This window comes from Somniosus microcephalus, chromosome 3 (genome assembly GCF_052327205.1).
Source record: "Somniosus microcephalus isolate GS21.2 chromosome 3, FLI_Smic_1.0, whole genome shotgun sequence".
Classification (NCBI taxonomy): Eukaryota; Metazoa; Chordata; class Chondrichthyes; order Squaliformes; family Somniosidae; genus Somniosus; species Somniosus microcephalus.
The window spans coordinates 289,427,397-289,440,326 of NC_140989.1; the positions used below are offsets into that span (position 1 = coordinate 289,427,397).

General features: G+C 46.9%; 1 protein-coding gene across 2 annotated transcripts in view; it reads right to left on the reverse strand.

The window, feature by feature from the left end:
• The window catches only part of dnai4 (dynein axonemal intermediate chain 4), a 185,495-nt gene that overhangs the window by 163,252 nt on the left and 9,313 nt on the right, over positions 1 to 12,930 (reverse strand). The window lies entirely within an intron of this gene.

Below are 12,930 nucleotides of genomic sequence, written 5' to 3' on the forward strand. Positions count from 1 at the left end.
TCCCCTCCTTTCCTGAAGGTGCTGACCTATACTGGGGTATAGGTTCGATAAAACCCTCCAAATACCTCACCCATATGAACATTTATGTTGGCACGCTATTCGAATAATGAGCCTAATCCTGTCCTCATGTGCATACTTTCCAACAGCAGTCATTGAATAGTAATCAGGATCTGCAAACTGGACTGTTTTTCCCTGACAAGCACAGGGGTTCCAAATTCATCTGTATGTTCCCTAGATGAGACCAGTTAATTCAGCATAAACCAAAGATCAAATCTGAAACTTTCCTGGTCTGTATAAATGAATATTGAATTGGGCAGCATATTAATCCGCTGACCATCAAGGCTGCTTCTCCTGTTTTTTCTTAAAAGCACTAGCTAGATTATATCCTATTGCACAAGCATCAAAGGGACAGGAATGAAACATAATACACTTACGTCAGTGTTTGCACATAGATTACTCACAACTATCTAGTTTTAGTTTTTTTTTAATGGTATACTGCTCCATGGAATTTTGCATACCATCCAAAATTGTTACCTGTGGAAAGCAACTGGTCAGGACTGAATAATGGAGCTGTAAGTATAGGTAAATAACAGTGGAGTTTTGTTCAACTATCTGTGGTGGTAAAGTAGAAAGCTTGCAGAATTTTGCCTTAGGTGATTAACCAAGTGGAGTAAAATGCTTTGAGGCAGATTATAAGTGATCTGTGGAGGAAGTAAACTTGATGCACTGAATAACCTTTCCTCATTCCATGCTTTATATACAAACTAGCTGGGGAGCCCCGCGTTGCGAGGGCAATTTTGGGGCGCTTGGTCTCCCTGCCCCTGTGTGTCCCCCCTCTCCCTGTCATGCCCTCTCCCTGTCCTATCCCTCCATCCCCTCCCCTCCTCTCCCTCCCCTCCCCTGTCTCCCTCCCCTGTCTCCCTCCCCTCGCCCACCCCCACCCCCCCCACTCCCCTCTGTCCCTCTCTCCGGCCCCTCCCCCTGCCTAGCGCCTGAGGTCCGGAGCTGAGGTCCCCCGCGTATCGCGCGGCTGATGGACGGCCGCTGTGGGCGGGCGGGCGGCGCATGCGCGGTCAGTGCGGGCGGCGCGGTCAGTGCGGGCGGCGCGAGCGCCCCGTGATTTCCCGAGGCTCGCCCCCCCCGCGATTTCCCGAGGCTCTTCCCCCCCCGCCCCCCCGCGATTTCCCGAGGCTCTCTCCCCCCCCCCCGCGATTTCCCGAGTCTCTCCCCCCCCCGCGATTTCCCGAGGCTCTCTCCCCCCCCCCGCGATTTCCCGAGGCTCTCCCCCCCCCCCGCGATTTCCCGAGGCTCTCCCCCCCCCCTATTAAACTGTTATTTAATTCCCTAACACATCATTAAAATATTTACCTTAGTTCCCTAACACACAGAAAGTGTGGGGGAAAAAATTGTGAAAAATCAAGATGGCGGCCACTCACCTCGGTTCAGAAGGATAAGGCCCGCCCACACACGCACCGATTGGTCGACTGGTCAGGTCACCGAAGCGTAGGATTGGTCAATCGTCGAGTCACTCGACACTCAACTGTAGGAAGGAACCCGCCGTCCGATTGGTGGACCTCGACGTCACACGGTCGCTAATGAGATGCTAATGAGCGGAACGCTGAACGTTTTTGGGATACCGCGGGCGGGATTTTTGTCCGGCCGAAACGTAAATACGCCTATGACCGGTCCAGAATCGCAAGCTTTCTTTTGAGGCGATGCGCGCGTCGGTACGCTCTGTAACTTTCAAACGTATAGAGAACGGACAGACAGACATCGGGACAGACAGAAGAGCCGCTTTATATATATAGATGATGGAGTGTTCACACTGTAAGTCATACAAGCAAAAAGAAACTGGAAATCATTCTTATCATTAATGTCTGAGTTTATCTTTGATATCACTGATTGCTTTTCCTCCCGTCTCCTGGCACTATTTACTATGTTAGGTGGGGGAAGGCAGGAGAAGCAGTACAAGGAAACAAAATGGATTCTCAGAGGCGGACAAACAGACTGATCCCATTAATGAGGGAAAAAACTTTCTTTTATAATCAAATTCAACCTACTTCTTATATAGTGGATCTTGTGATTTCTTATAATTCATTTATGTTACTTCTAATAGCAACAATTATTATGCTCCTCCAGGTTTCATAAAGATGCAGGTCTAGAATGGGTTTTAGCGCCGGCCTCTTGCAGCTTTCTATGCTTATTTAAAGTTGCTGAGATCACACGGAGTGTTGCTGCAAGTGGAGAACGCCTTGATTTTCATTTAAAGGCTTCTGCTCACACCACTTGCTCCTAGTCATAGGGGCTCTACTTGCAGACCCCCTCGCGCTCGAGTATCTTCGGGAGAGGGAGTGGCGGCAGCGAAGAAGAGAAAATGCTCGCAGAGGGAGGAGAAAGAGGACCAGGAGAGTTCTCAGCAGGAGGCCTTACCCAACTAGGGTCTTCCGAGAGCACTTCTCTTACGTCCACTTAGACGAGCAGTGTATTAGGTGGCTCTGCTTCACCAAGGAGGTGGTCACAGAACTCTGCCACCTTCTGCAACCAGACCTGCAGCCTCAGAGCAAGGTGACCACGGCTCTCCCAATGGCCCTCAAGGTCACCATGGCCCTCAATTTCTTCGCCAGCGGATCCTTCCAATCTGCAGCAGGAGTCATAGCTAACATCTCCAAGTTTGCCGTCCATCACTGCATCCGGGAGATTACAGAGGCTCTGTACTCCAGGAGAAGGGACTTCATTGCCTTCTCTCTGAACAGAAAGAAGCAGGGCAACACGTATGTGGCTTTGCCAGGATAGTGGGCTTCCCCATGTTACAGGGCGCAATCGACTGCACACATGTGGCTTTGCGAGCACAGTACATCGCTCCTGGGATGTTCCGTATCTGCAAAGGCTACCACCCACTTAATGTGTAGTTGTTGTGCGACCACACCCAGCGCATCATGATGGTGAATGCCTACTATCCTGGCAGCAGTCATGATGCCTTCATCCTGTGCCAGTCCAGCGTGCCAGTAATCTTCTAGCCACCATGTCAAACTTGAGGGTGGTTGCTTGGAGACAATGGCTATCCCTTCTGCAACCCCACAACTCGTGGCCAGCACTCATACAATGACAGTCATGCTGCCACCAGGAACATCATCGAGCAGACCATCAGGGTGCTCAAGAAATGCCTCCACTGCCTTGAACACTCGGGAGGAGCCCTCCAGTCCTCGCCGGAGTGGGTGTCCCATTTCGTGGTGCTCTGCTGCATGCTCCACAACTTGGCCATCATGAGGGCACAGCCCTTGCCACCGAGGATTGTGGGACCACCTCAGGAGGAAGAGGAAGAAGAGGAAGAGGCAGGCAGCAAATCCCCGTTCCGACGGGCTGCCCGTGAACATCTCATCAGACTTCGATTTCAGTGAATGAAACCCCAGATCCCCATTGCTCACCACTTCCCCAGCATACCATCCCTTTGTCACAGAATATCACAGCGTCCTCCTGGGCACAAAGTTGAAATGAGAGCCACCACAAAACACACATTCCAAACAAAAATCATAAACTTATCCAAATGCAATCAAAATGGCAATATCAACTATTCCCCCATGTGCATTCCCTTAGTGCGCCTTTACCTACTCTAGTGCTCCCCCAGTGGTTGCAGCACACAAGTGCCTGGCAATGACTATCTCCAACAAGGAAGACTCTAACCACCACCCCTCAGAGCATCAGCGGCGGGATAAGCGAGCAGCGAGGCTTTAAAAGGCGGCTGAGAGCAGGTAGGCCTCATAGTGTCAGCGGCGGCGGCGGGAAATGCGAGCGGCGAGGCTTTAAAAGGCGGCTGAGAGCAGGTAGGCTTACAAATCTCCAATCTCAGAGAGGGAGAGAAGTAAAAAGTAATCGAAGTGTGACATCACCAGAAAGCAGGTAAGTGATTGGTTGGTAAGTATTTCTCTCTTTTTTTAAACTCTAACTCTGTGGTTTATAGTTTCTAGGGTCTCTGTGGTGTAACGGGGACTGTTTATAAGCCAGGGCCCTAAAATATATCATTTATCTGTAGTTTAATTGTTGGGATTGATTTGATTTAATTTAATTTCAATTAATTAAAGGGTAAGTCATGGCAGGACAGCCCGGTGCCGTGGTATGCTCCTCCTGCGCTATGTGGGAACTCAGGGACACTTCCTGTGTCCCTGACAACTACGTGTGCAGGAAATGTGTCCAGCTGCAGCTACTGGCAGACCGCATTGCGGTGCTGGAGCAGCGACTGGATACATACTGGACCATTCGCGATGCTGAGGATGTCGTGAATAGCACGTTTAATCAGTTGGTCACACCGCAGATAAAGGTGACCAGCAGGCAGAGTACTAGGCACAGGCAGGTAGTGCAGGGGTCCCCTGTGGCCATCCCCCTCTCAAAAAGATATACCACTTTGGATACTGATGGGGGGAATGGCTTACCAGGGGAAGGCAGCAGCAGCCAATTTCTTGGCACCAGGGGTGGCTCTGCTGCACAGGATGGGAGGAAAAAGAGGGGGAGAGCTATAGTAATAGGGGATTCTATTGAAAGGGGAATAGGCGTTTCTGCAGCCGCAAACGAGACTCCAGGATGGTGTGTTGCCTCCCTGGTGCAAGGGTCAAGGATGTCCCGGAGCGGCTGCAGGGCATTCTGGAGGGGTAGGGTGAACAGCCAGTTGTCGTGGTGCATATAGGTACCAACGATATAGGTAAAAACCGAGATGAGGTCCTAAAAGCTGAATATAGGGAGTTAGGAGGTAAATTAAAAAATAGGACCTCAAAAGGTAGTAATCTCAGGATTGCTACCAGTGCCACGTGCTAGTCAGAGTAGAAATAGAAGGAATGGTGCAAGGGGGAGGGATTCAAATTCCTGGGACATTGGAACCGGTTCTGGGGGAGGTGGGACCAGTACAAAACGGACGGTTTGCACCTGGGCAGGGCCGGGACCGATGTCCTAGGGGGAGTGTTTGCTAATGCTCTGGGGGAGGGTTTAAACTAAAATGGCAGGGGGTTGGGAACCTGAGCGGGGAAACAGAGGAAAGGGAAACAAGAATAAAAGCAAAAGACAGGAAGGAGAAAAACAAAAGTGACAGGCAGAGAAATCAAGGGTTTAAATCAAACATGGCCACAGTAAATAATAATTCTAAAAGATCTAAGAGCGTTAAAAAAACAAGCCTGAAGGCTTTGTGTCTTAATGTGAGGAGCATTCGTATTAAGGTGGATGAATTAGCTGTGCAAATAGAGGTAAACGAATATGATATGATTGGGATTACGGAAACATGGCTCCAGGGTGGCCAAGGCTGGGAACTCAACATCCAGGGGTATTCAATATTCAGGAAAGATAGGCAGAAAGGAAAAGGAGGTGGGGTAGCATTGAAACATAGAAGATCGGAGCAGGAGTAGGCCATTCGGCCCTTCGAGCCTGCTACGCCATTCAATGAGATCATGGCTGATCATCCAAATTCAGTACCCTGTCCCTGCCTTCTCCCCATATCCCTTGATCCCTTTAGCCTTAAGAAATATATCCAACTCTTTCTTGAATATACTTAATGAACTGGCCTCCACCGCCCTCTGTGGCAGAGAATTCCAATGGTTCACCACTCTCTGGGTGAAGAAATTCCTCCTCATTTCAGTCCTAAATGGCTTACCCCTTATCCTTAGACTATGACCCCTGGTTCTGGACTCCCCGGCCATCAGAAACATCCTTCCTGCATCTAGTCTGTCCAGGCCTGACAGAATTTTATAGGTTTCGATGAGATCCCCTCTCAATCTTCTAAACTCCAGTGAGTATAAGCCCAATCGACACAATTGAAAGGAAGGATATTAGCTCTGATGATGTGGAATCTGTATGGGTAGAACTGAGAAATATCAAGGGGCATAAAACGTTAGTGGGAGTGGCATATAGACCTCCAAACAGTAATGCGGAGGTCGGGGATGGCATTAAACAGGAAATTAGAGAAGCGTGCAATAAGGGCACAGCAGTTATCATGGGTGACTTTAATCTACATATAGATTGGGCTAACCAAATTAGTAACAATACTGTGGAGGAGGAATTCCTGGAGTGTATACGGGATGGTTTCCTGGACCAATATGTCGAGGAACCAACTAGAGATCAGGCCATCTTAGACTGGGTATTATGTAATGAGAAAGAATTAATTAGCAATCTTGTTGTGCGAGGCCCCTTGGGTCGGAGCGATCATAATATGATAGAATTCTTCATTAAGATGGAGAGTGAAATAGTTGACTCAGAGACTAGGGTCATGAATTTAAATAAAGGAGACTATGATGGTATGAGGTGCGAGTTGGGTAGGATTGATTGGGGAATGTCACTCAAAGGGTTGACGTTAGATGGGCAATGGCAAACATTCAAAGATCGCATGGATGAACTACAGAATTTGTTCATCCCAGTTTGGCATAAAAATAAAACAAAAAAGGTGACTCAACCATGGCTAACAAGGGAACTTAGGGATAGCATAAGATCCAAGGAGAGGACATATAAATTGGCCAGAAGAAGCAGTAAACCTGAGGATTGGGAGCAATTTAGGATCCAACAAGGAGGACAAAGGGATAAATTAAGAGGGGGAAAATAGAGTCTGAGAGTAAGCTTGCAGGGAACATAAAAACTGACTGTAAAAGCTTTTATAGATATGTGAAGAGAAAAAGATTGGTGAAGTCAAGCGTAGGTCCCTTGCAGTCAGAATCAGGGGAATTTATATTGGGGAACAAAGAAATGGCATACCAATTAAATACATACTTTGGTTCTGTCTTCACAAAGGAGGAGACAAATAACCTCCCAAAGATGTCGGGGAACGTAGGGTCTAATGAAAGGGAGGAACTGATAGAAATCAGTATTTGTAGGGAAATGGTGTTAGGGAAATTGATGGGATTGAGGGCCGATAAATCCCCAGGGCCTGATAATCTACATCCTAGGGTACTTAAGGAAGTGGCGCGAGAAATAGTAGATGCATTGCTGGTCATCTTCCAAAATTCGATAGACTCTGGAACAGTACCCATGGATTGGCGGGTAGCTAATGTTACCCCACTGTTCAAAAAGGGTGGTAGAGAGAAAACGGGGAATTACAGACTGGTAAGCCTGACATCGGTAGTGGGGAAAATGCTAGAGTCCATTATAAAAGATGTAATAGCAGAGCACTTGGAAAAAAGTGACCGGATTGGACAAAGTCAACATGGTTTTACAAAAGGTAAATCGTGCTTGACTAATCTACTGGAATTTTTTGAGGATGTAACTGGTAAAATAGATAAGGGAGAACCAGTGGATATGGTGTATTTGGATTTTCAAAAGGCTTTTGATAAGGTCCCGCATAAGAGATTAGCATGTAAAATTAAGGCACATGGGGTTGGGGGCAAGGTATTGACTTGGATAGAGAACTGGTTGGCAGACAGAAAGCAAAGAGTTGGAATAAACGGCTCCTTTTCCAAGTGACAGGCAGTGACTAGTGGGGTACCGCAGGGATCGGTCCTTGGACCCCAGCTATTCACAATATACATTAATGATCTGGACGAGGGAACTAGATGTAATATCTCCAAGTTTGCAGATGACACAAAGCTGGGTGGGCGTGTGTGCTGTGAGGAGGATGCCGAGAAACTCCAGTATGATTTGGACAGGTTGGGTGATTGGGCAGATGCATGGCAGATGCAATATAACATGGATAAATGCGAGGTTATCCACTTTGGTGTCAAAAACAGGAAGGCAGATTATTATCTAAATGGCAATAGATTGGGAGAAGGGGAAGTGCAACAAGACCTGGGCGTCCTTGTGCACCAGTCGCTGAAAGTAAGCATGCAGGTGCAGCAGGTGGTTAAGAAGGCAAATGGTATGTTGGCCTTCGTAGCGAGAGAGTTCGAGTACAACGAACAAGGATGTCTTGCTGCAGTTGTGCAAGGCCTTGGTGAGACCACATCTTGAGTATTGTGTGCAGTTTTGGTCGCCTTATCTGAGGAAGGATGTTCTTGCCATGGAAGGAGTGCAGCGAAGATTCACCAGGCTGATACCTGGGATGGCAGGAATGACGTATGAGGAGAGATTGGGTCGATTGGGCTTGTACTCGCTGGAATTTAGAAGAATGAGAGGGGATCTCATCGAAACTTATAAAATTCTAACAGGACTAGACAGGCTAGATGCAGGAAGGATGTTCCCGATGGTCGGGGAGTCCAGAACCAGGGGTCACAGTCTAAGGATAAGGGGTAAGCCATTTAGGACAGAGATGAGGAGGAATTTCTTCATCCAGAGAGTGGTAAACCTGTGGAATTCTCTGCCAAAGAAGGCAGTAGAGGCCAGTTCATTAAATATATTCAAGAAGGAGTTGGATATATTTCTTAAGGCTAAAGGGATCAAGGGATATGGAGAGAAGGCAGGAAAAGTGTACTGAATTTGGATGATCAGCCATGATCTCATTGAATGGCAGAGCAGGCCTACTCCTGCTCCTATCTTCTATGTTTCTATGTGCACTTCCAGAAAGGAGCCTCCTGTTCACTCCCCATACACTTTAAGCAACTATCTCATTTACTTTTCAAAATATTTATGGACTCTGATTCAAAAGTTACTTTTTGACAAAGAATTGCACATCCTAACCACTCTCTGTAAAGAGTTTTTTCTTACTGTAAGAAATAGCTATTAGATTCATAGATGAAGTTTGACTCTTAGAACAGAAATCAAAATGCAGTCAGGAACAAATGGTTGTAGTGTCAGCAAGGCCAAATAACAAACACCAAAAGACAAATGGAAATGATAAGAGGATCGTAAAATGCAAGAAAACACAGGATGATAATACCGTAGCTAGACAATAAGGAGCCACGAAGTCATAAAACATCCTAAAAGAAACATAACAAAACATTCCTCAGAAAGATGAGAGAAAGGCCTCGTCAGCCATGCAGAAAGGGGCAGTGAGAAATGTCTTCCCGTACCACACTTGGATTATAGATGATTGATACTAGATAGATCACAGCCCACCGAAATAACTATAAATATAGAGGGCTGAGAGAGGGAATCAGACAGCGAGGAACAAAGGCTTCTTCAAGGTGGAAATCAATGCTGGCTCAGACCTAACAGCTTGACTAAGTTTAGCCTCTGAGGTGGATCAATGTTGACTTATGTCTAACTCCTCCAACAGCTCGGGGGACAAATCAACAGAAGTGGTTGCTGTTACTGACTGCAGAGACCCGCTGACCCGAGACCTCCAAGCTGCCTCATCAGGCATCTAACCAACCCTCCGTCCAGTCGTGGCATTCCAATTCGGGTGTGGTAGATCGCTCTCTACTGTCACAGGTTGTATGTCTATTATTAGCTTAAACCATATGCAATATCTGATTATGCTTTAAACTGTAGCTGTTTAATAAAAAGCCTTGCAACTCCTAAGACCCTTTGGGTAATCTGTGTGTGACCTGTGATCCTAATCTTACATTACTTCTGTTTTAATTCATTTTGCAATTATCTTAAATTTCGTCATCTTGTTACCACATTGTCAACCAGTGGAAGCGACCGATCACTATTTATTCCTTCATTATACTTCAGACTCTTGAAGATCTCTATCAAATCACTGCTCCAGTAAAAAAAGCTCTAACTTTTCAAGTCTCTCTTCATAACTGTAACCCCCTCAACCCTGGCAACATTCTAGTGGATCCACATTGAACTCTTCCATTCTCTATCATACTTCCTGGATAAACTTGTTGAGCCAGGTGTTAAGTATGTGTATTGTATTGAACAATTAACACAAAGACTTAAACGTATAACTCAAACAGGTCTTTACTGGTTGGAGGTAGGGACTGCACGTAGGTCTTTACTTCATGCCCACAGGCGGGAACTGAGGGGAGATCAGTACCCACAGTACTATTTATACCCCTATGGCCAGGAGTGGTACTGCGTATCACTACGCCCTACAAGTAGTGCAGTCCTGTCCATAGGTTCAAAGTAGCACACATATTACATACACAACATTCCTCCCTTCTTAGCTTTACAGTCATCTCCCCATTTAACATAACGTAATAACATATATACATATATACCTTCAGGTTTACATAACAGAATAACATAGATACATAGATAACTTCATGTCAAAACAGATCACAGATTCAGTCTCTGCGGAAAACAGTTCACAGATTCAATCTCTGTGGTGTAGTCGGTTCACGTTGCTGGAGTGACTCATTCAATAGTCCTTCCATGGATTTAACAGTTTGAACTTCCGAACTGAATTGGCTCCGTTCGGAGGGACCACGTGTGTGATCTGGTAGAGGTAATAATGGTTCAGATGGGTCATCTTCTGTTTCGACTTTTCCTTTTCTGCTTCTTGGAGACTCTCTGGGCTCCACTGTCAGCTGCCAGCTGCATGCGCAGTTCCTCCTTCTCTTCCTCCTTTTTCCGTAGTAGAGCCACCTTCTCCCGATGTTCTGTAGACTTTCGGTGCTCCTCCATGATTTCTGTATGGTGGGAGTCGAAGTTACAAGTTGGGCAGGACAGGACATAGCAATATTCGGTGTCGTCCTGATCTAGGCCAGCGAGAGGGTCTTCTATTTCCTCCATACCCAGCTGGGCGTTAGCCAGCTTTTGTTCCAAGTCCAGACATCTTTCCTGAAGAGACTTCTTCATGCGTACCTCTTCATCCAGCTTTTTCTGGGCTTTCAGCAAGTCGTTTACTAATGACCTCATTTGAGATTTTACTACTTCAACTTCTTTTGGAGATTGATTGATCGGACTATTCAATCTCTCTACCGGAGCAGCTGTTTCAGCGGTCTGTTGTTCTACGTTGACGTGAGTCAGCGTACTTTTGGCATCCAAGGGCTGCTCTGTTGCAGTCATCTCAGTCTGTGTTGCCACCTCAGCTCTTCCAATAACCTTTGAGAGCTCCGAACCCCTTTCGTTTGAATATTGAAGTTCGTGTTCAAGTTTTTCCCATTTCAGAGTCCTGTCCTTCAGCATATGCAGGAGTTGGCTGACCGTTAACTCCTCTGACATCAGACGTTTTGTGTGCTCCTGCTCCATTTTCTCCATCAGCTGCTTCTGTTGTCTTTCCAGATTCTCCAACTCTATATCAAAGAACTCTTTCGTTGCATTCAACTCTTGCTCAAAACGGCGAAGCATTTGTTCTAATTGCTGTTGTAGTTTGAAATGGAGTTGAGTTCGAGCCCGGTGTCCCTCAGAAATGGGCACATCAGTAGACTTGCCAGACTCAGAATCCACAGTTAAACTATGTTGTTGTTGCTCAGTGGAATTCTGTGCTGAAACTTTGTCTTTTGCACCTGAGTTGGGCTTACCATCATCCGTTCCAGAGTCTGGGCCGACTATCTTCACCGAGTTCTCACTCATTATTGTTTGTAGGAAATGCCAGTCCATATTCATTTTCCTAATCCACTCCCGTCCTAGTAGTGGAGGACCTCCTTCAGATATCACATATAAGTCCATTATTTGACTGTCTTCGCCCTTGTGGACCACTGCAACCTCTATTTTCCCGATGGGGTACACTCTTTGCCCCGTGTATGTTTTCAATATAATCCCCGTATCCTGTAGGGGAATATGTTGGAATAACTTTCCGTAATCTTTCTTATTTATGACCGTCAATGCCGATCCAGTGTCCAATTCCAGTTTTACTTGGACTCCTTCTATCTGAAGAGTGACCCAAATTGTCTGGAGGTCTGCACCCTTACCAGCGTTGAGTACTCTTAAGCTAGTCAGTTCATTACAGCTTAAGCTAGCCAGTTCATTACTGCTAGCGTCTGAATCGGACTCCTGTTCGGTCACCTTATGTACCTTTGCGTATTTTCCTTGCGGTGACTTCTTGTTGCTGGTCTTCTTCCCTGACCTGCATACTCTAGCTATATGTCCAAGCCTACCACAAGTTCTACATTCTTGGTTTTTAAACCAACACTGGTTCTGATCATGCGTTGTCTTTCCACAACGATAACATTTGCCAGAACTCACACCCAATTTGTGTGCACTGAGCTCCGGTGACTGTAGCTGCATTACTGCCGTGCCTCTCGCTGCGGCTTCGTGTGCTGCTGCCATAGTGACTGCCTTCTCAAGCGTCAGCTCATTCTCCTCGAGCAGTCGCTTTTGTGTATCCTGTTTAAATAAACCACACACAAATTTGTCTCATAGTGCATCTGTCAGTCCCGTTCCAAACTGGCAATATTTCGCTAATTTACGCAATTCCAGCAAATATTCAGCATTGCTTTCATGCTGTAGCTGCCTTCTGTCGTAAAATTTAAATCGTTCCGCTAGCATCAGCGGCGTGGGGTTTAGATGATCTTTCAGGACAGTAACAATCTCATCGAACGTCTTATCCGCCGGTTCATCTGGTGATAACAGGTGTTTCAATTGCCCGTATGTCTTTGCACCCATTAAATTTAATAATGTTAGAGCTTTATCTTGGTCACGAATTTTATTGGCCTTACAATAATTTTTTACTCTTTCAACATATATGGCCCAATCTTCGAGGTCACTATCAAAGGTGCTAATATTCCCGTGTTTAGGCATTGTAGATTTGCAATTTCTCAGATTTTATTTTCTTTACTTGTTATCAAAGATGGCGGCTTCCCGCTCTTGCCGTCGTCCTCCGCCCACAAAATGGCGGTTTTCCCGCGCTTGGCGGTCTTCACCCGTCCCCCGACGCCGTCTCCCTTCAGCCCCCGAGTGCGGCCCTTATCTTCGCCGCGGTCGCCCGAGTGCGGCCCTTATCAGCGGATGCGATCGCTGGATCGCGAAGTGGCTCCCGACCGAAGCGGCTCTCGGCCCTTATCTTCTGTGCGATCGATAGCCCGCGCTGTGCACCGCGGCTCTCGCACCTTGAGCTTCTGCAGCCGCCGCGCCTTTCAGTCCGAGTGCGGCCCTTATCTTTGGTCCCGATCACTGACCCGCGCTGCGCCTCGCATTTGAAGCGGCTCCCGGCCTCTGGCTCACCCGCTCGCGCGGCTCTTGCTCGCTCCCTCCCGGGCT